At 40.6% G+C, this 21,601-nt stretch overlaps 1 protein-coding gene across 2 annotated transcripts in view; it reads right to left on the bottom strand.

The window, feature by feature from the left end:
- FRYL (FRY like transcription coactivator) overlaps window positions 1-21,601 on the bottom strand; it is a 167,311-nt gene that overhangs the window by 142,196 nt on the left and 3,514 nt on the right. The window contains exons 1-2 of one of the 2 annotated variants that reach the window (XM_059844863.1): window positions 20,051-20,191; window positions 6,394-6,594 (exon numbers count right to left, since the gene is read on the bottom strand). The gene's annotated coding sequence lies outside the window, so the exon portion shown is untranslated. Of the gene's footprint in view, window positions 1-6,393; window positions 6,595-20,050; window positions 20,192-21,601 lie in introns of those variants that run through there. The other variant, XM_059844864.1, reaches the window with a different exon arrangement.

Below are 21,601 nucleotides of genomic sequence, written 5' to 3'. Positions count from 1 at the left end.
AACAAATATTGGGGGTATTTAGTTGATGATTTTTACAGCCATTGTCACAGTCTCTTTTAAAGAGTTTCTCCAGCACTACATAAAAGTACACATCTGTAGAAGAACTTCCTCATGTTTGAATGACATGATTTTAAAAGTTGGCCAAAAGCATTAAAGTCAAACAGTATGGGACTCTATATTCCACTGTTCAAAATAACCATCATTCCAATCCCAAAACTGCGTACAGCACATTTATCTTGCTTCCCTTACCAAGCCTAACCTAAGTGTAGTTCATTGCTTAAAATTTCATACAAGGCACACATGTTTCAAATGCTGCTGACCTGGGGGAATTATCATTATCCTTTTTTTCCACTGTGACTTTTCTCCATAGCTTCTATTACTTAAAAAAAACCAAACATGCTTAGTGAGCTCATAGGATAAGCTCCATTTGCAATAGCAATGAAAAAGCTTTCAATGCCTGCATTAAATACAGGTTCTGTCTTGGTTTACACTCATCCCATCTATTTCAGTTCTTCTATTCCAAAATTAACTGGGTTCTTGAAACATGGCCACAGAAAATTTAATCTACATGGCAAAATAAAAAGTAGAAACTCATATTCAACCTACTTGAAAGAAAACCCAACCTACTTGGGTGGCTGCATTCACCAGTCCATTCATGTGGATTGACATGCTCAAGTCTCTACTAATTTTGGCTCTGTTATACAGACCATAATACTAAAATTCTAAAACATACCATATGTATCAGTACGAGTATTTAACAGGTTTCCTGTTGTCTCAGCAAATGGGCTGGACTGTGAATGGAAACATCTGGGTTCCTGTCTTAAGGAGGAGGAAAAAAAATCAGTAGCAACAACCAAAACACCTGACAGAGCGGATAACGCTCCCAGTAGAATTCCACATGGGCCTATGGGCACCACAGTATTGTAGCTTTAAATACATAAACACTTACAAAATATCATTTATGTTTATCATAAAACAAGAAAAGAGGCAGAGAATTTGCACTTTTACAATTTCTATAAAGGAAAGAACAGATACAGTTTAGGTTTGGTGAGGTTTTGGTTTCAGGGCTTTGAGCACAGGAGAGGAAATTCTAACTTTCAATGTTAGATGAAATCTAATTTCCTGTTTGGAAAGATACAACATGCTTGGATGAAACAGGAGTCCAGCTAAGGTACTAAATTAGAGTTCAAAAATGTTTCTAGGAAGAAGGGGAGGAAAAAACCCTAAGTTTGAAACCAAACAATTTTTGATTATTAGCAAATAGCTAAACACAGTCGCTAAATGCACTGCTAGAATAACTAATTCTCAGTACATCAAAGTTGCTAAGTAAACAAACACACGAAGATGAAAGAACTAAATAAAAAATTGTTGAGCTGCCCAAGAGAAAACATCAACTTCTACCCTTTATGGAACATTTATGTATTTATGCACAACCATGCAGGTTTGTTTGCTAAATGCAGTCATATTATCACAGTAAAGCTCATAAAATTGAAGTGTGATAAACAAGATCATCATAAAAAATAAAATTAAAAACCCAGAAGCAATACACAGCACACTGACTTTGCAACTTCAGAAGGGCAGTGAACAGACTTTACTTAAAAGACAGCAATCAAGGAAAAGTTACTGTTCCTACACACCAGCTCTGCTGCTCAGGCATTCTGACAGTCACCTGGGGGCAACAGCAAAGCTCAAAAGGCATTCCATGTTTCAGTAGTTCTACCCAAGTACCACACCTTAAGGTGGATCTGTGGAACAGATAATATTATGAGTGGTAAATCGTAAAGTACAGACTAAGACTAAAGAGTGGTGGCATACTTTTTACTTACACATATCATCAGATTAAAAGGATTATTCTAATTTCTAATGCCAGAAGAAACATATACAAGATTAGTATGTATTGTAAAAGATTTATGGAAGTATCCTTATTATGGAAGAGAATTGTTGTATTACCTATCTGAAGGAGAGGTTAAGCCTGTTCCTGTTAGAAGCAGGAAGAAAAAAAATCACCTGCCTTTGAAGAGGAAAGAGAGAAAACTGAAAATTAAGGACCTGGCTGAAAATGATCACCAAGGAAGGGAAGAATTCCTTCATTTAAAGAAGTGACATTCCAGTCATCTGATGAGAACAGAAAGCCTAAAGAACACCTGGAGTTCTTTCTTCACTTGTGACTTTTAATAATAAAAGACTAGTAATAGTGAAACACATGAGGATTCTTTTCCAAAAATTTTCACAAACTGGAATGAATTCCTCTTAAAGGAAATATTAAAGAGGTGTGACTGTCATTTTGTCCATGCTAGGATTACCTTCCATCACTCACACAGAAGAGCCAATGATATGTGGTTAACATTAAGAATAGGAGCTAAGTACACCTGAAAGGGAAAAGGCTCCTTTCCTTACACAACCCTGCAATTCCTTCTTTAACTCAGCTGTATGTTTTAGACTGAATCCTTATATTCTTTATGGAGTGGCTCAAACCGAAGAACAGTTCTACATCAGAAGTGAGGCTTGCTGCACTTCATTCTGAGCCAGAGCATTACTGAGGAGGAACTAACCATAGTAGAAACAAGAACTTAATGGCCAGTGGTGCACTGTACATGGAAATTGCCCTGGGCCAAGTGAGGCAAGATGTATAAAGCCCTGATGAGCAAGGGTACAAGGGAGGGCAACTCAGAGTTTCCGCAGGAAAGCTCTGCAGCTACCTAGGAGGTATCAGAAGTAACTACATCACTTGTGCTTTACCCAAACCTCTGAAAAAAATTTATCATCATTTTTCTTGTCTTTGACATACTTGTTTTGTTTAAAGACAGAGTATTTTCATTAGCTGCTAACCAAGGAATAAACATTTTCCAGTTCCTTAAAGATTTCTGGTTTCCATTGCATTATATATCAGAGATTCAAACTGTAGTATGGAGTCTTTACAGTAACTTGTACAGTTACCCAACACCTTAAGGTAGAAGTTACTGTTACTTTTAAATTAAGTGAATTGCTTTCAAGCAAACAGTTGCTGGCTGCAAATAGAGAACAGCAGCATCTCCACAACCAATATATAACAGCTGCCCAACCAAAAAAAGCATTAAAAATGAGGGTTGAAGATATATATGGATAGAAATAGCTGTATATATGTGTGTATATATGCATATTTAAAAAGGGCTGTAATAGTGCAATTTTAAGCAAGAGCAAAATTACTTAGCATACAGAGTTCTTCTCCACAATATTTCTGCTGATGCATAATGAGACTGCTAAAAGAAATTCACCACAGCTCTAGCCCCTTTTAAGGCCAAATGTATTTTGTTTTAGGTTTTAAAAAAACACCTAAAGGTAGTGCCTTGTATATTACGCTCAATGCATAATGAGATTACATTTTAAAAAATGCAGTCAATAGAAAAAAAAAAAAAAAAATCACACTAAAATTTATTTTTCATTATCAAGATACATAGCTGTTCTTTATGCCAGAAAATAAAATCAATAAACAGCTTAACAAAACATTGAAAACAAAAAATTATGAACATTGAATGCTGCCTAAAAAGGAAACCCAAACAAATGAAAACAAAGCACAAAGTCCACAGAATCCTAGGGAAAGTAAGTCCTAAGTAAGGTTGAACAGTTTTTTTCCCCTCTAGTCTGACAGACACTTTTCCATTTGACAAATTAAGCAGCTCCTCTGTGTCCCTATTAGATTTCCATCTTCTGGGGTTTGTTTGGTAGATGTGCCTCAGATGTTCCACATTATTTGAACAATACGAGGCATCGAGTGTGAGGCATTCTCCAAGCCATTTGTCACTACAATTCGGTATGGTCTGCAAAGTTCTTCCGCAGAAACATACCTCTCTAGTCAGGCATCAGAGTGAGAACAAATGTCCAAATGAAGCAGGAGGCAAGGGGGAAAGCCCACAAAAAGCCTTATTAAAAGTCAGTGAGGCCCACTGAGCTATATCTTAATAGAAACTTTGTGATGAAAAAAGAACTTAAATTTCCTGTTTATTTTTCCAATATACTCTTTAGAATTTATATTGACCCAACTAATGAAACTGCTGAGCAGAGTATCAAGTGAGTAATAAGTACTCCTTTAATCCTAAATGATTATTTAAGGAAAAGAAATAAGAAAAGGAAGAATAAGAAATTTTTTTTAAATAAAATACATTAAAAAACCACTACACTTTTCTCCTCATGATGACCCTCAATTATGCTGGAAAAGAAATTAACCAAACTTAGGTAGTACACTTGCAAAAATGCTTGTCAAGTATTAACACGCACATTGTTTTGAATACTGTTCTGGAATTGCTTTTACAAAAATAGGTTTCTCAGCATAACTGGTGCTCCAGACAATTTTGCAGAGAAGTCATGTGAGCTTTTCAAGACCTGACTGGACAAAGCCCTGAACAACAAGGTGGATCAGGAAACTGATTGCAGGTAAATTAGCAACACCAAAGAAGACTGGCAACTGGCATATTTTTCCATCTGTATTATTTTTCCCTATCATGTATATTTTTAAAGGAAAGCACTTGCATAAAACTCTCTCTTCTCCAACAGGAAAGCAGACCCTGAAAGACCACTTTTCCCTAAAGTGAAAAACAAAAAGAACCCCAAACACCCCAAACATCTATTACCTGTACAAAACACAGTAGGCTTTTAATACAGGAGACAATAGACACAAGTGTGGACCCAGTACTAAGAATATTTGTTTTAAAGCTGATTTTTTAAAACCTAATTGCTTTTTCAACATCTCACAGGAAGTACAAAAAGCACAATAATTACTGAGAAGTATTCCAAAAAACTAGATCAGTACTGGACAGCCTTGTGCCCAATAAAAAAAACTACACAATTCAAACTGAACATTTGAAGTTTGTAATTCAAGTACATTTTCTATATAAACACACAGAAATGTAGAAACATACATAAGCACTAAAAACTTTTAGAGTTCGGTAAAACTAAAGTTGTCCCAAGCAGGATCAGTGTGGACAGAAGAAAAAGAGTAAAAAATTATTCTAATGTTCTCAAACCTTCTGCCTCCATTGTTCTGCTTCATTTAAAAGATGGATTTGGAGTTCCTATTCTAATGTTCAAAGATGTGCTTGCCTTCCTTGAGCAATAGCAAGATACAGTGTTTAAGGTAAACTTCTGCTGCAACAAATTTACTAAACTTGGAGAGAAAGAATGCATCAGTACAAAAATAATTATGGTATAAAATTCTAAGAAAGGACAGTAAAACAGGTCAGCATGTTACATCACTGGAAATGAAAAACAGTAACAGAAGCAAACATGAGTACATGATATACTGGAGATGTTCCAAAGGCAGATCTTATCATGCATCCAAATTCTATTTTTTTGCATACTTCTCCTGCACAGAACATATAGAATAATAAAAAATAAAGGAAAGTGAGAGCTATGAGTAAATATTATATAACATATAATATTCTAATTATTAATGACTGTTAGTAATAAACCATAAATACTGTATTACATTCTACAAAATACTATAGAATACATAAATTATAAAATTTTCTTGAATACAAAAGTCTACATAGTAAACAGCATATCAACAACAGCACTTCAGTATTTTCGTCTTGTCACACCAATGTAGCCTCTGCTCTCAAATGCCAAAAGAAAGCATGGTCTATCAGTTTTACCATTTGACTACAGAAAAGCAGTGTGTTATATTATTTTTGAAGGACAGTTTAGATGTCCATCTCATTTCAGCTCAGAAGCGCTTTAGTGACAATAGCTGCCCTGTCCTTGGCATCACTGCCTATCTATTCCCTACTGGTAGAATCCTTACATTCAAAGCAGCAAAGAAAAGAGCATCTGTACATGGCACTGACTTAGGAATGAGAACTGACTGAGGAACCAGAGGTCCTTTCCCACCCAAAGCGTTCCACGACTCCATGACTGCCCTTGCCAATGAACTGCAGTATCCGGCTGCACCCACAAGGGGGCAGTGCGAGGCGCCCGCCCGCACATCCCAAAGGCGGGAGGGCTCTGTTCCCACCAACTCCCATTTGCACGGAGCACTGACGCTCGCTAAAGGAAACTGGAGAGAACTGTTGAACATACAGAAATTACACAAAAGAAATACTAATTCAAGGCAATTCGAGAATTACTGAATGCACAGAAACCACAACTGGCTTCAGAAGTCCCCAAGACGCAGATGACAGGGAGGCTGTTTGCCCTGTTCCTGACCTCTTCCTTAGACATTCACTTTTGGCCATCATCAGTTACTAAAGTGCATTAAAACAAATGTTCTTGTTGGACTTAACACAGTACAGACAGACTTGTGTCAGACAAGGGATATCTGAAGTAGCAGCTCAAGGTGGGTTAACAGTACAACACAGACTATGAAAACAGAAAGAGAGAGATGAAAATCTATTTATGGCTCTACTGTGAGAAAGACCTTACCACTTAGAAGCCATTGTTAACCACAGATGAGAGCTATCACGCTTAGGTTGGATCCATCAAGACATTTTCCCCACAAGTCCAACGTTGTGCTTCGAGATGTAAGAGTAGACAAAGATGTAAACAGCTTTGAGTCGGCTGGTATGTAGCCAAAAATTGGAGAAAGATCTCCAAAAACAGTACAGACAAATGAAATACAGAACTCTGAAAAAGAAACGAGAAAAAAAAATCAAACCTTAGACATTTAACAGAGATGTCAACAATTTCCCAATGCTTTTGAATTCTAAATTTATCATTGAAATGTTAAAAACTATAAAAATCTATTTGTTACATTTGTCTTCAAAATTGCTGTTCTGCTCAGAAGCTAATTATTCTTAATGATTTTTTTTCCCCATGAAAGAGAAAAGTTAAAACTGACACCAAAATAACATCTGGTTTCCCACGCTCAGCATATTCTGCACGTATCCATGCCTTATAAAAGGTTTTAATTGCACTTTGGTTACAATCATATTTTTATTAATCATATCTAACCACTCTAAAATGCAAGTAATTCTGAATCAATTTTTTCATATTAGCACTTTTATTAATTTATTTTCTGATTTTTTGGGGTTTTTTTTCCATCTGCTCAGTTAGCAGGAGGATGTGGTCAGAAAAAGAAACAAAACAATACTTCAGAGCTGGGTCTTCCTAACAAAGCTTTGAGAACTTCTACAGATTCCTTCACAATAGAAGTTTGTATGCAGCTGACATACTTGCCACAACTTGCCTAGGCAGCAGTTTCTTTTTGTTCTTCTATAGTGCCAAACTGCAGTAAAAGAGAGCACTTCAGTATTTTTAAATTTACCCTGAAGGCAGATCAAGCACTTTCAACTGCTTTTAACAACTCAAGTTCCATCATGCAGCAGCAGTCCACCACTCTGGAACATCTAGTTTATCTGGGGAAGTTTTTTTTCTTCTTTTTAAAATTCGTGGCTTGGAAAAATCCAGGAATTTTAAAATTCCATAGCTTGAAAATTTTCCAGGAAAAATTTGTAAAAAATCCTGTACATCCAACATGATTTTCAGGGCTCTGATGCAGCACAAATGTAGTAGTTTCCTTTAAGTATGTGTGAACTATTCAATCATCATCAATTCTTTTATGTACAATTTGTTCTACTTCTTAATTAGTGTTTCCAAAAATACAGAAGAGAGACCCATATAAGTGCAATCTAAAAGTAAAAAGCCACATCCTGAAGATTTTAAGATGTAAAAGAGAGCTTAAAAATGGGACTGTGAGACAAGCAAGAAAATTAGATAAACTTGCAAATAGGAGGCAACCTGATGTTTATATATAAATTGGGAATGTATTACATAATTCCTTGAACAAGGAAGTCAAGTGTTTCAAAGACTTGACCAGTTACAAAGGAAAGCATTTAAATACAGAAAAAATTATGACTGTGAATTTTATCTGACTGTGAATTTTACCTGTTAAATTTTGCAACATTTTAATAAAAACCTCAACTGTTTTCCATAGTCTGTGCATTTGACAGTGCAGTGCATCAAACACACATCACTTTTACCTTTTCAGACAATTAGGATAAGTTAACATTGTTTTCTGCACAGCAGAAATGCATCACCTTTCAGCCTACCTACATCAATAAACTGTATCATTTCCTTTTTTTCCTCTTCATTTTGCTCCTTTTTTAAGTTAAAGGTAAGCAATAGTTTCTTTCAGTTCATGCCAAACCTTACATTCAGTTACCCAGTTTAAAAGAGAGTGGATCAGCTGTCCTTTAACTCCTCCCCTAATACAATCACCTGGAACAGCACTTTAACACAAACCCATGCATTATTACCCTCCCCAAAATTAATAAATACCCAGACAGAAACCCCCCTGGCATATGCTGACATTTTAGCTCACCACCACAAGCAAAACATACATTCACAAGTACACAATCCATTCTGATTAGAGGCTTCCCTGCTTGCTGCCTTCAGAGCAAACATCTTCCTTCTTTACCACACCACATTCAATCTCCCCCTCCCACCACAACACCACCCAACAGCCCAGCTGCTTAAGGAAGGAAATAAAGGTAAGCTAAGCTGAAAACTGATTCGACTGTCCAAGCTTTAGGAAGGCACTGTCAGTTCAGCTAGCAGACTGAAGGGAAAGAGGCCTCTGGGAAGCCCACAAAAACCCATGCGATGTAGTCAGGTTTTTTTGTGCACACTGAGCAATAACGAATTTTACATTGTAGCTGCTGCCCAGAACTTCAAGAATAACTACAGCTGGATTTGAATACAACCTGAGGTATTCTACGGAATCAATCTGATCAGATTAACTCAGACTACAAGAAAAATAAAGTATCAGTAAAGGTAGCAAAAAGGTCAAAAGTCTTCATCAGATGCCAGTGAAGATTACAGTAGCTACAGCATATTGCTGGTTCATCTGGCTTCATTTCCTAATGGCAGCTGACAAGTTAAAATATAACTTTAATAATACTTTAATAATATAACTTTAATAATACTTTTTCAGATTTGAAGTGAAAGGTATCACATAGGTGTAGTTTCAGTGTTTGGGGTTCACCCCTATGGAAGATTTATGAAAAGTTAAGAAGCAGAACATGAAAAAGAGAAACGTAACAAAGTTGAAAATACAAGAGGTTTGCCATCATAAGGTTCAAAAAATAGTACAAAGAAAAAACTGATGCTGCCTCTAAGTTTTCATATCTAAAAGAATTCAGAACTCCTAACAACCTGAACTGGAAAACACAAATAAAAATTTTGCCAACTTCAAATCTGATCAAGTAACAGCACATGTAACTTCTAATTACATACACTTTTTTTTGGAAGGACAGGTGTTCACAGAGCATTATTGTCAAGCTGTCGTGTTATACTCACAGAGCAGCTGCTATAATGTTGGCTACTATGCAAGATGGAACTCAACTTTAACTTTTGAGCAGCAATTAACACGCTCCAATTCAGCACATGTTGCTAAGCATAGGAGAGGGGGTACAGCAGATCACTTCCAAAAACCTCAGGGATGGGGATTAATACTAATATTGCTGGAAATCCAAGTATCAGCAACCTCATTTAAGAAGATACACACAACACACTAAATTAAAGCCTTCACAATTACTAGCCCAAAAGATTTAATAAGACAATACTTCAAAAGAAAGAAAGAAATATTAATAGTTTTAATCATCTGCTAGAAGTGGTGTTTCCACATTACAAACCTCAACCAGGCTTTAATACAGCTTGCCTTTACACATGTAGAATAAAGGCAGAAAGGAACAACATCAGTTTTTATGACATCATTTGAAAAATTACAACAAGAAGCTTGAAGTTTAGGGGCAAACATTTACACAATGGCACTATGGTCAAACCTGTGGCTGACCCATAAATTCAGCATTTTTTAGAGCTAAGTAACCTACTGTCACAAGCACTCCTGAGATAATACACTATCCCTGGTGAGCTCTGGTCCTCTTGTCAACTTACACCACTCCTCATACAGAAAGTATGAAAACAAGAAAACAACATTGTTAACTATAAATGTTAACTGTAGTTAGCACTGTTAACTATAAATGAGATTTATTATACAACATATTGACTTTATACAAGACTTCCCTGTTACAGACCATTATGCATTTTTTTCCACTAGAGCATGGGAAAATGACACCAGAAGGCTGAAAGACTTTCAGTGGCTGACCACTGCCCTTGTTCTCCCAACCTTTTCCTCAGCAACAGCATGCACTACTAGACTATATTGAGCTTATGGCTTGCTGTCCTCCCAAGTAAGTGATACTGGTGACTGACATCAGAAATAGCAAAAAGAAGAGCTTGAGAGTACCTAAGTATTACAGAAGCCACTTTTAAGCTAATTACTCCATAAAACTGGATGTCATAAGAATAAAAAGGGGGAATGAAGTTTCCCAGGCTCCTTATATTCAAATCTACTCCATTTCCTTACTGATGCTCAGCACACTGTGAATCAACAGAAGATTTTTAGTAACAACTTTGTTCTTCTGCTTCCTGTAAAAGTTTTAAGTATATTAATAGTGTATAACAATAATCAACATCACAAATTAAAAATGGTACATGATGAACTGAGTGTTACTAAATGCTGTCAAGAACAAAATAGTCATGCAATACTCTCCCAATTTCACCAGCCATCTCCTTACTGAAAAACAGCTTTTTTTCTACACCACAATCCACACAACCAGCAAGGCTGGGTGGCTGCTGATTAATTAACTGAGGATCAATTAATCAGTTGAGTGAGGAACCACAAAAGTCATAAAAAGGAGACAGACAGAGTCACTAATGCAAAAACCAAGCCTTCAGGGGCTTGGGCAGGGAGAACTTCATTAAATACAAATATTGCAACTGGAAGATGCATAGATCATTGGTACGAAATTAATGTAGGTTCAGCTTTTACATAACTGATATGGAAATGAGATAACACTCATAAGGCATATCAAGATCACCTAAAAGGATTCATGGGACAAGAAGAAAAAACTGCCTCAGTCATAACATATCTTTGGAATATAGCCAACCACCTGCACCTGAGAACTACATGTATTTTACTGGTTCAACACTTTCTTCTTCCAAGTATTACAAATAGCTCTCCATTTACAAACTGATGAAGTTCAATTGAAAATGCTCCCGTTTGTAGTGAAGGAGGATTTGCAAGATAAATTTGAGGACTTGGTACTAAACGTGTAATAATTTGACCATGATAACTCAAAATGGGTTATTTGAATTCTCTTTTCCTTAGTTAGTGTAAGTCAATCCCAAATCTTATCCGCTGGGCCAGGGCCACAAACCCTGCCTGTTCTTTGACTCTTTACCATAACTTTTTCTCTTTAGGAGTTTCATTTCAAAGTATTAGGAGTATGCCAAAACTCAGACTGTGTTTTTAGCACAGCAGAATGGATATTTCCATCTAGGCCTAAGATCTTTTCAGTTTCTCAGATTATTCTCTTTAGAAAAATTGCCTTTACTAGTGCCACAAGACAAGGAACCCACTGCCTATAGAAACTAGTGATGCAGTTATACCTTTCCAAGGTGCTAATGCCCTCTGATTGCTCCTTTACCTCTGCTATTTTCTGATTGTTGATTTAGAGGAGTGTTTCCTCAGCTGTAGTACAGAACCAAATATTTTGGGCCCCCCAAAAAGTGACCTTTACTACCTTCTATTACACCACTAATTTAGACTAGCAGTCTAAGAGAAAGTATTTCTCTGCTGCTTTTCAAGAAACTGCAACGGAGAAATATTTTCTGCAAGTGATCTGCAGAGGACCAAGAAATTACAGTTCTTTCCTCTTAGCATGAGAGGTTGTAACCAACTCAGATGTTCAGACTGACTTGAAGAAATGTTGCTTCCACCAGGAGAACAGCTAAAACTAAGTCTGTATAGTATTTACAAGAGAAGAAATGAGTAAGACGGCAGCTTGCCTAATCTTATGTCCCCTAGAATTTATCATCACCTGTGCCTTCTTATTTCATATGTGCTTGGAAGGGAAAACAGCAGACCCTTATGACGAGCAAAAACCATCATCTTCTCCTCAGATGCACTGCTGCCTTCAACAGTAAAGCACAACAGTGTATCTGGAGTGTTTGCATTCATCTGAACACCACTGCTCACCATCATCTATATTAACAAAGTTTCAGCCACAGGAAAAGTGAGAACTTCCATGAGAGTGCAGTGTAGACAAGAAGAAGCTTTAAACTCCGACCTCTGCACCACCACTAAAGCAACAACTGAGAAATGCAAAAAATGGTAAATGGCTTTGGAAACTAAACTCCTTTTGTCCCTTTTTACAAAACAAATTGCAAGCACAGTTGAACTAAAAATAAGCCTGAAATTAAATAAAATAGATCCAAAGAACAGGACCTTACATCACACCTTCAAATTGCTTTAGGCAATTTCCTAGTTTTGAAAGTATCTCAAACCAAAGTCAACTATCCCTTTTTATTCAATCAGCTTTTGGAGATCAGCATCTAGCAGGGTTCAAGCACTTGGAATTAAGGAATGATGAAAAAATCAACATCTGATGTAGAACATTTCTTCCCTTAACAGACTGTTAAGGCTCAAAACACATTCTCTTTTTTAAAAAGTGCCAAAAATTATAAAACACTGACCAGTTCTGTTACTGTATCTATACAAAGAAAAATGAGGCAATTTTTGTTAGTTATGAAATTACATTAGGAGGAACCAACATGAACTTTATGCACATTCAGTAGAAAGGTCTATATGAATTAAATAAAAAAATAACACCTCCCCACTGCTCCACCCACACCAAAAAACACCTCACCACTTTACTCCCTCGAACAAAGCAGGAAGCTGCTTTCCCCACTTCCTCCCCTCAAAGCATCTTCAATAGAGGTTAAATTAAGGTCCTATATATAAACACCAGTAGTTCTTCCAATATGCTGACCAGACAACAATGAAGTAGAACATCAATAATGTTTAATATAGCAAGCATAACATCAGCTAGCTGATCTCTTAGCTACTCAAGTTCCAGAAAAACATTTTAATTTATATATCCCAACCTAGTGCAATTATCTCTGGCCTCTGGAAATAGAATACAAATACTGCATAAAAAGCAGTAGTGCTAACTGCTTTTGAACTGCAATGATCAGAATGGGGACTTTGTTGTACCTGCAGTCCATCTCAACCTATTCTTTTTTCTTAAGCTCTAGGGTTCATAGAGTTTATAATGACACAGGGTGAGACATGAACTGTCTTTTTCACTTTAAGGAAAGGCTCAAATGAGGCCAGTCTGCATTCTCCAGCGTAACAATAACAAACATTAAAGTAGTTGAATTATTCTTCTTGTTTCTAGGCACAAAACATTATGAAAGCCCTAGTGATTTCTCTCTCTCTACTCATTCTAGTCTTCCCCCAACAATCATGCAGTAGTTTTCAAATAGCCACCTGCAAAATTCAGAATGTCTTGTGTCCCTAACATGTGTCAGTTCTTCAACTTGGAGCACTGGTAATACTGAGCTACAGTCACAAACATTTAAAGCCCTTAAACTACCTAAGTTATATGCAAGAGTTTTATATACTAGATATGGTTTGACAGGAACATGCAATAAAAGCTACTTTCAAATTATGGAGATACTTGAAAATAGAACTATTGAATCTTGATTTAAAAAGGCAAGACAAGAGAACAACTCATACTATGGCATAAAAAGGAATACACTGTGCAATACCTTCTTTAGATCCTGTCCCAGGAGATACAAGGTTGGGTTTCCAACTGGATAAAATCAGTTGCACATAATTTATCTCAGCACCACAAAAATACAAGTACAGTCTGTGCCTGATAGTTTGTTTACAGATTGTGAATATCATAGCCTGATCATGATTTACAGGAAGTGTTCATAAACGCTTTGAAATAAGGTTCATTCTTCCCCTAATACAGCAAAGGCCCAAAACTATACAAAAAGTGTTAAAGAAATGTGTAGGTAAAAACTCTGTTTCCTGCACCAAAAGCTTGTCCTGTTTCTTTTGTACTTCTGTTTACCCAGCCTGCTGTTCCCACACTTGCTATCCACCACTCTCACCCTCCCCAGCTATTCACCTATCAGTTCTGCAGGTAGGTGTCTGTAAATACATATAAATATGCACACAAACACCTGTATCAACTCCATCTGAAAAGACAGCTCTGATCCCCAATTTTATATGCAACACCTACCACCAAAGTAATTTCAAATAGGGTGGCAGTGGTAGGCTCACAGTTAAAGAAACAGAGGGAATGGGGCACGATCTCCATGATTTCTGTGTCAAGAAACAGAGTATCAGGTTTGCTATATCCAAGTGAAGATGTCAGGGAGATCTATACATACTGCTACTCCTGCAAAGAATAAGAGCACTCATTTGCAACTCCTTTCTCTTTATGGGCTCATGTGGGGTATCCAGGAGCCCCCTGAGTCACACCAACAGCCATCATAGGACCAGTGACCACTCATCACCCTATCCCAGAGAATAAACAGGCCAGTGAGCAGTCACAGTGCACAGGGCAGTAATTCTTCAGCTTTTTGGATGACATTGGTTTTGGATGATGTCTACAGAGGTAGAAATCTTAGTATTTTTGCTTGCAGCAATTTTTTTTAACATAATCAGCATTACTGACAGCTTAGATTAGCTCAATTAAAAATCATGAAAATTCTGTCAATATCAGTATGTCCAGCCGCCACAGTCACAACCCCAGCAGTTCTTTCTGATTTAGTGCAAGAGCAGAAGTGGCGTTGATAAGGACTATTCTCATGAAAGACAGATAAAAATTACTAGGAACACTTCAGCTATCTCCCATGCCAATGCCTTTAAAGAGAATCAGCCTTTGTCCATGTCTACTCTTAGTTCCAAGTCCTCTTTAGGACATGGCATTTACAAAAGAAGATGCTTCTTTATTTTGCAAAACTGGACAACATCAAGAGAGAAAGACAGTCACTCTATGCAATATCAACTTCAAATGCAAATTCCTGAGGTCTCATTTTATCAGTTCATTCCCAAGCCTTATGTTATAGATATTCCTTCACTTCTGAAAAAATTTAATCTCTTTTAACACTCTCCCACATTGAATTACTAGAGCCTTATCTTCAGGATCAAGTACAACAAAACTATCTTTATTTGTAGTTTTTATGCTCTCTCCAGCTCTTATTTTATAAACATATCCAACATTATATTCAGTTACTCTAAACAAACAAACTTAACTGCATAGGGCTGGTAAAATCTACACAATTATTGTCCTTGAGACTACTACAAAAAGCCAGCAGTGAAAGTTCAACAGCAGGAAGTCAGTGAAAGGCTAAGCAAATGGGATTGCATATGGCAAGGCAGGTCTTGCCATAACCCCACAAGGATCATTTTAGCACACAACGTTTTATTTTGTGCTCCTCTCCCTTGCTTACTGGCACACTGCTGGGGTATCTCTGAGCTCCTTGAATACTCTCTGCACAAGTATAACTAACACCATGCCCACTGGGACCCAAACTATAGTATGACCAAGGACTGTTTGCAAAAGTGATACTCACTAAAGCTGGATTTAACCTACAGATTCTCTTCCCCCCTTAATGTAACATACTTGAGCAGTAATATTTTTTGTTATAAGCTGCAGTTTATGAAGACAGAGAGAAACCTTGAGAGGACTATGGAAAGAAAACAGGATCCCAAAGGTTTACCAGCAAGATACACTCACCAGAGTATTAAAAAACCTTTAAAAATTCTCCCTGGAATTTTGCCTGGTACACTTTACAGAAGCCCGGCCAATGCACATTAAAAAGACTAAATATATGAAGAAGGCAATTACAGTATTTTAGTATGATAAGGTGAACGAGAAATCTCACCTGTACAAGAGAAAGTCTGGTTTATCTGGTTTAGCAAAATTATGCTGTTGCTCTCTAGAAACACTCAAGATAAGGGGAAACAAACATTAAAAAGAAAAAAATTGCTACCCAAGATGAAAAATAACGTTGGCAACTGCCACTGACAAACTGCTTTAAAATACAGTTGCAAATATTCCCCAAGTATCTGTTTTTTAGTTTTGAAGCAGACTTCCAATAGTTAGCTGACAAAACACACAAACACACTTGCTTTATTATCATGACCATCTCATGTAACTTCACTTATAAAAAATCTGAGAGGGGAGAAAAAGGTCCAAGCTAGGAGTCTTCTCCCATTTTCTGGAATACAGGGAATAAGAAGAAAATAGGTCACCACACTAATTCCAAAGGGACCATCTACACCACTCAAGCGGCATGTCAATAGTCCCAAGCCTACTGCTAGACACTCTAGTCTGTAGCTATTTCAGGCTAGGTCAGCCCCAGCTCTTGAAAAGTAAAGTTCTCTTACACCTGTATGGACCAGCTGCCAAAGCAGCAGCTGGAATGATGGAAGAAAGGTCCTTCTGTAACGAGGTCTGTGCAAATTCCATGCAGCTCAGCTTTGACTATAGTCACTAACCACAAAAACCAATTCACGTTGCTTCTGGTGACAGGGGCAAGAATACCCTCGTAAAGAACAAAACAATAAAACCCCAAAACTTACAGCAATGGCGTCAGGACACCAGGTCCTCGCACCATATCAAATATGTAGACATTTCAGAGAACCTCAAACTCAACTTTAGAAGTTTGGTTTGGTTTTGTTTTTAATACTTGTTCCTCTTCTATTTTTGCATGCAAACATAAATCACTAGGAAAAACTAAGGATAAATACAAAAATCCCTCAAAACTGGAGCCATGTCCAGAGCAAACACTGTTGTTCAACTAGCTCAAGGGGATTTTTTTTTTCCTTTTTGATATCTTCCACTGATGGTATTGGACACTTTCTGTTTGATACTGTATTCAGTCATTCTTCCTGGGAGGTGTTCATGTCAGAGGGAATTAGGATTATAATAGATTTGGGGGAAGGGAAGGAAGGAAAGGGAGGACAACAGAAATCTTAGAAGAGACAGAGGAGAGAGCTATATGGCAGTACACAGATACTCAGACAATTAACTGTCGAGCACTGAGGATAAGCAAGCTAAATAGCAGAAAGAACTGCTCTTTTAGTTGAATATAGAAAGGCAGAAGCAACCCTAGCTGAGTCAGTCTGGCTAGCACCTATTACTGGAGTTCATCAGGATTTAGAGCAAGACCAGACAAGAATAATGCTGAATTCTGAAACCTTCTAACATTGCAACACTTCTCCAGTCCACTGTGATTCCTGGGAGGATTACTACAGATACAAGAGTTGTAAAGGCTGAAAGTTGTTTGGGTGCAAGCACGCAGAAGCTGCACAAAGCAGCAAACCACAGCCAGGCTATGTGCTAGGCCAGCTGCCCCCCCCGCCTCGAGGATAAACTACATCAGATTTTCTACTGGTAAGGCAGGCCAGTAACCACAGGTACAGGGTCACAAACCCTGAAATATCATCCTCATTTTTCTCACAGTCACTCATAACCCATATGTGCATATAGCTCCTTCCTCTGACGTTATGTGCACAATACCTATAGTTTCTTTCAAACTAAGGCTTAAATGTAGGCAAAAATTGCTAAAAACTCATGCCACTCTAAGCTAGGAGCACATTATGAACCCATATTCTGTATTATGCAAGTCCACTGAAGTGAAAAGTTTGCCTTCACACGTCTTAAGGAGCACAGACAAAAAAATCTAAACTTGTCCTTTGGTCCTTTATGCAATTATGAAGTAGTCATCACCTGGCAAGATGATGAAGACAAAACCCTCTTAAATACAAAGCTAGATATAAAATAGGCAACTCCTGCCTGATGCAGAACACACTGTTTTCCAAGTTGTTTTCCTTGATGCATAGCCACTGAAGGGAATTATAAGCGTCTTAAGTTCTTATAAAAAGCAAATACAGACAGCATGATCTCAACTGTATTAGCAAAAACTTTCAGCATACCAATTAATTCTATCACCCCAAATTAGAAAGACAAGTATTCCCAGTAAATAATCATATGAGGACCACTTTTGAGCTGTTGATGCCTAGCAGGATGACTCTGCAAAGCGTTAATACAGTAACATGAAAAATGAACAGTTCCACTTTTTGCCTTAGCCTCTACAACCTAAAACCTCCCTTCTCAGAAGTATTATGTTATTACACGAAAACCAACTATCACCATGCTTTGGTTCACTTAGGCCAGTCAAAAAGAAATAGAATTAGCTGGATTTTCCAACTTTACCTTAACTAACCTCATGAAAGAATTAAACAACTTTTCTTTTGAAATGAAGCTCAGCAACACTGCTCTACAATATCCCAAAGCAACATACCACCACTCTGCTCCAAGGAAACCACTTCCAGAGAAGTCAGCAGAGACTTTACCCAAATCAATTTTGGAATATAAATAAGGAGTCATTCACAGCAGCAATTTGCCCAGGGAAGTTGGTTGTCTATGGGAAACAACCACCATCAAGTACCACTAAGGACCTCTACAAACCACAGATAAAGGAAGCTTTTGACACTGAAAATGTTGTTCTCATCTTTAAATACACGACTTACAAACCTGCAACACAATTTTTACGGAGTGGTTTGCTTCCTTCCTGAGATAGTGTCACAAGATAAGAATCAGCGTGGTTTTACAGCACTTGGTGTGCGATCTTCCACAAAGATTCTGAAGTATTTAGCACATATCCTCAGCACAACAGTAACAACACAGAAGCAAAGCGGCTGAAACAGCCTACTGAGGAAATGAGGAAATACTTCTGAAGAAACTACAGTAAATTTCACTCTTTGCTCAACCCTCGATCAGCAAATCACCTTTCTCATAGTACTCCATATACTCCATGGAGTCTGCAGCACAGAGATACACACTACACAAAGGAGTAAAGAATTCATTTTCTGGTTTAGTATATTTCTTTCCTAATGTCCATTTGAGATTTGTAATTCTGAAGGAAGTCCAGGTTACACTCTTGCTGCCTCATCTCCAGACTGCTTCACTATTCCTTAAGATCATATTAGCAAATTGCTTTTGCAATTCCCTCAGTATGAGTGACCACCAAAATATTTGAGGTTTGTTGGGTTTTCAGGGACTTTTTTTTAATGTTTTCCTTCTGATCCTTAGGATGTTTTAGCTACAGCTACCCTGATCGTCAGGCAGTGATTTCTGGTCAAGACACAAACTGAACTGCCCACAGAGTAACAAAAATTATCACATTACCAAAATACTAGAAAGACACGCATGAAAGTGAAGAGGGGAAAACTAATGAAGCCCCTACAATACTTACAGCTATACAAGCACGCCCATCTGAGGCGGTAAAAACTGTGGAAGCGAAACTTGGTCCTAAAAGCACCTCAGAGCGACTCCATCAGCGAGGCGCTGCACACTGAGCGCACACACGTCCCCTAGTTAGCCGCTCAAGTCTCCCAAGTTTCACCCGAAGGCGGGGGAGCGGGCCAGCTGCGCGGAGGACGGCACGGGCGGCCGGGGGCGTCGCTGCTCGCCCGCACCGCCCTCCGCACCAGGAGCCGGGACGCGCGTTTCTCCGCCGGAGCCCCCGGGCACCCCCAGGCGGGGCGGGGCCGGGAACAAAGCCCGGCTCCGTGCCACCCTCCCCGTTCCGTCCCGCCATTCCCGGCCGGCCTGGCCCGCTCCCAGCCCCGCCATCCCCTGCGGCGGTGGCTGCCCGGCGGCTGCGCGGCCCCGCTGTCCCGGGGGCGGCCGTAGCCGGCTGGACGGGTACGGGCGTGGGGCGGGAGCAGCCCGGCGACGACCGCCGCTTTACGCTCGGCCCGCGGGGCTGTGCGAGTGCCGCTCCTACGCCGGAGGCTTCGGGGGCCGCTGGCTGAGAAGGCTGGGCACGCACGGGTGGGGCCGCGGCCGGGGAGGAAGGGGCGGAAGGAGACAGAGCGCGGGCCGCAGAGGGGATCGGGGGAGCTCCGTCTCCCCGGGGCAGGAGGTCCGGAGCTCAGGTGGGGGGCGGCCGGGCGCACGCAGCGCCGCCGACCCCCGCTCTGCCTCCGCCCTACTCATGCCGGCGGGCAGGGCCGCCCGGCCACACGATGCCCTCCCTTCCGTCCCTCCCCTCTCCGCCCCACCGTAAACAAAGCGGCGAGGACCGGGGCCGGGCCAGCGCCAGGGGCCGCACAGCACAACTAGCGGGCTCCGTTCCCGTCGGGGCAAAGCGCCCCTTCCTCCCTCCGATCAGCCACGACCGGATCCTGGCTGCGCCGCCGCCTCACCTCTCCCGCCGGTGGAAGCTACCGCAGCCCCGGGCGCCGCCGCCTATCTCAGGGTGGCTGCGGTCTCCCCCACACTTCAGAGCGACCCTGGTGGGACCCAGTGAGCGACGCGCGCCACCGGCATCCCCCGCCGGCTTTATCCCGACACCGCCTCTCCCCTCCGGCACCTCGACGTCCCGGCGCGGCGCTCCCGCCCCCCCCGCCGCCCCATTGGCACGCGCGGCCCCGCCCGGCCCCGGCGCTCACTGGGGCAGGCGCGCAGCACTCACAAGGCCCCGCCCCCGCGCTCCCTCCTCGTTGGCTCTCGAGCGTCCGGCCCGCCCACGAGGCACCACCCTCCACACTTCGGTCAATCGCGAGGCGGCGAGGGGCGAGCCGAACCCCGATTGGCGGTGCCCCCCCCTCCCCCGCTTCCCGTGGCTGTGATAGGTCGGGGAAGCGGCCGGCCCCGCCCCCGGAGCGCTCCGGGCGCCGCTCCCCTCGGGCCGCCCGGGCAGTGCATCGGCCCCCGGCAGCTCCGCGCAGCCCCGCAGCGGGCCAGGCCGGCGGGGAGGGCGGCCCCAGGATGCCTCCGAGCCCCCGGAGAGAGCAGGACCGATCGCTGCCATTAAGAAGGCCGGTATCATCAAGGTAGCCGAGAATCAAACGGCTTTCTGGGCACGCAGCAGCGTCGCTGGGAAACATCAAGGAAGTGTTCCGGCTAGTGAGGCGATGAAGCCGCGCAGACGTCCCGCCGCGCCGTGCCAGTGCCGTCAGGACGCTCCTTTCGCCCGTAGGAAGCGGTCGGAAAACCCGCCCTTCCCCCCAGCGAATAAGGGCAAATATTTGTGTCTCGGCCAGCTGCACAAATGCTGAGATACCGCTTTTTTTATTTTTTGCCAGGAATTACTCGCGTTGTTCTACCAACGCGAACCGCCGGGCTTCCCCCGCAGAAGGAGCCTGGCTCCCGGGCAGCCTGCGGGGCAGGGCAGGGCAGGGCAAGCTGCCGCCACTCCTGCATGGCATATAGAGCACTTGGACTGCTCTGGCCATTGGTTATTCGCTTTGATTTCATGTCGTTCCCGCTGGCGCCAAGCTGCTAGGTTTATCGCAATGCACTGGCAGCGAGGCGGAGTAATAATTCACAACATCATCCTCACAAAACCGAGCCGCTACTGGGTCTAGCCAGGATTTCACTAATACAACAGGTCTGGTGGTTGGAAGTAACAATGTATTTCTAAACAATGCACAGATCTGGGAGCCAACGTTTACAGAAACAGTACCAGCATTAACATTTTTACTGGTTAAAAAGTAACTATATTTTCTGTTAAAGTGCCTCAAAGCCTCCAGCCTTTAAAGAAAAACGGGGTGGGGGAAAGAAAGAAAAATAAATACACGTAAAGTGTGATAAAATAACACAAGATTTGCAAAACAGTATTAGAAAAAAAACTGCAGTTAACATTTTCCCACTGTTAAACATAAGCCTGTCATCCAAGTACTGTATTATAGAAAGCATTTTCAAGAAAACCGGAAATGTGTAAAAAGTACAAAGAACAAATGCAGCAACACAAC

Source organism: Haemorhous mexicanus, chromosome 4, assembly GCF_027477595.1.
Source record: "Haemorhous mexicanus isolate bHaeMex1 chromosome 4, bHaeMex1.pri, whole genome shotgun sequence".
NCBI lineage: Eukaryota > Metazoa > Chordata > Aves > Passeriformes > Fringillidae > Haemorhous > Haemorhous mexicanus.
The sequence above is the reverse complement of the archived record's forward strand: the minus strand, read 5'-3'. Positions and strand labels throughout refer to the sequence as shown.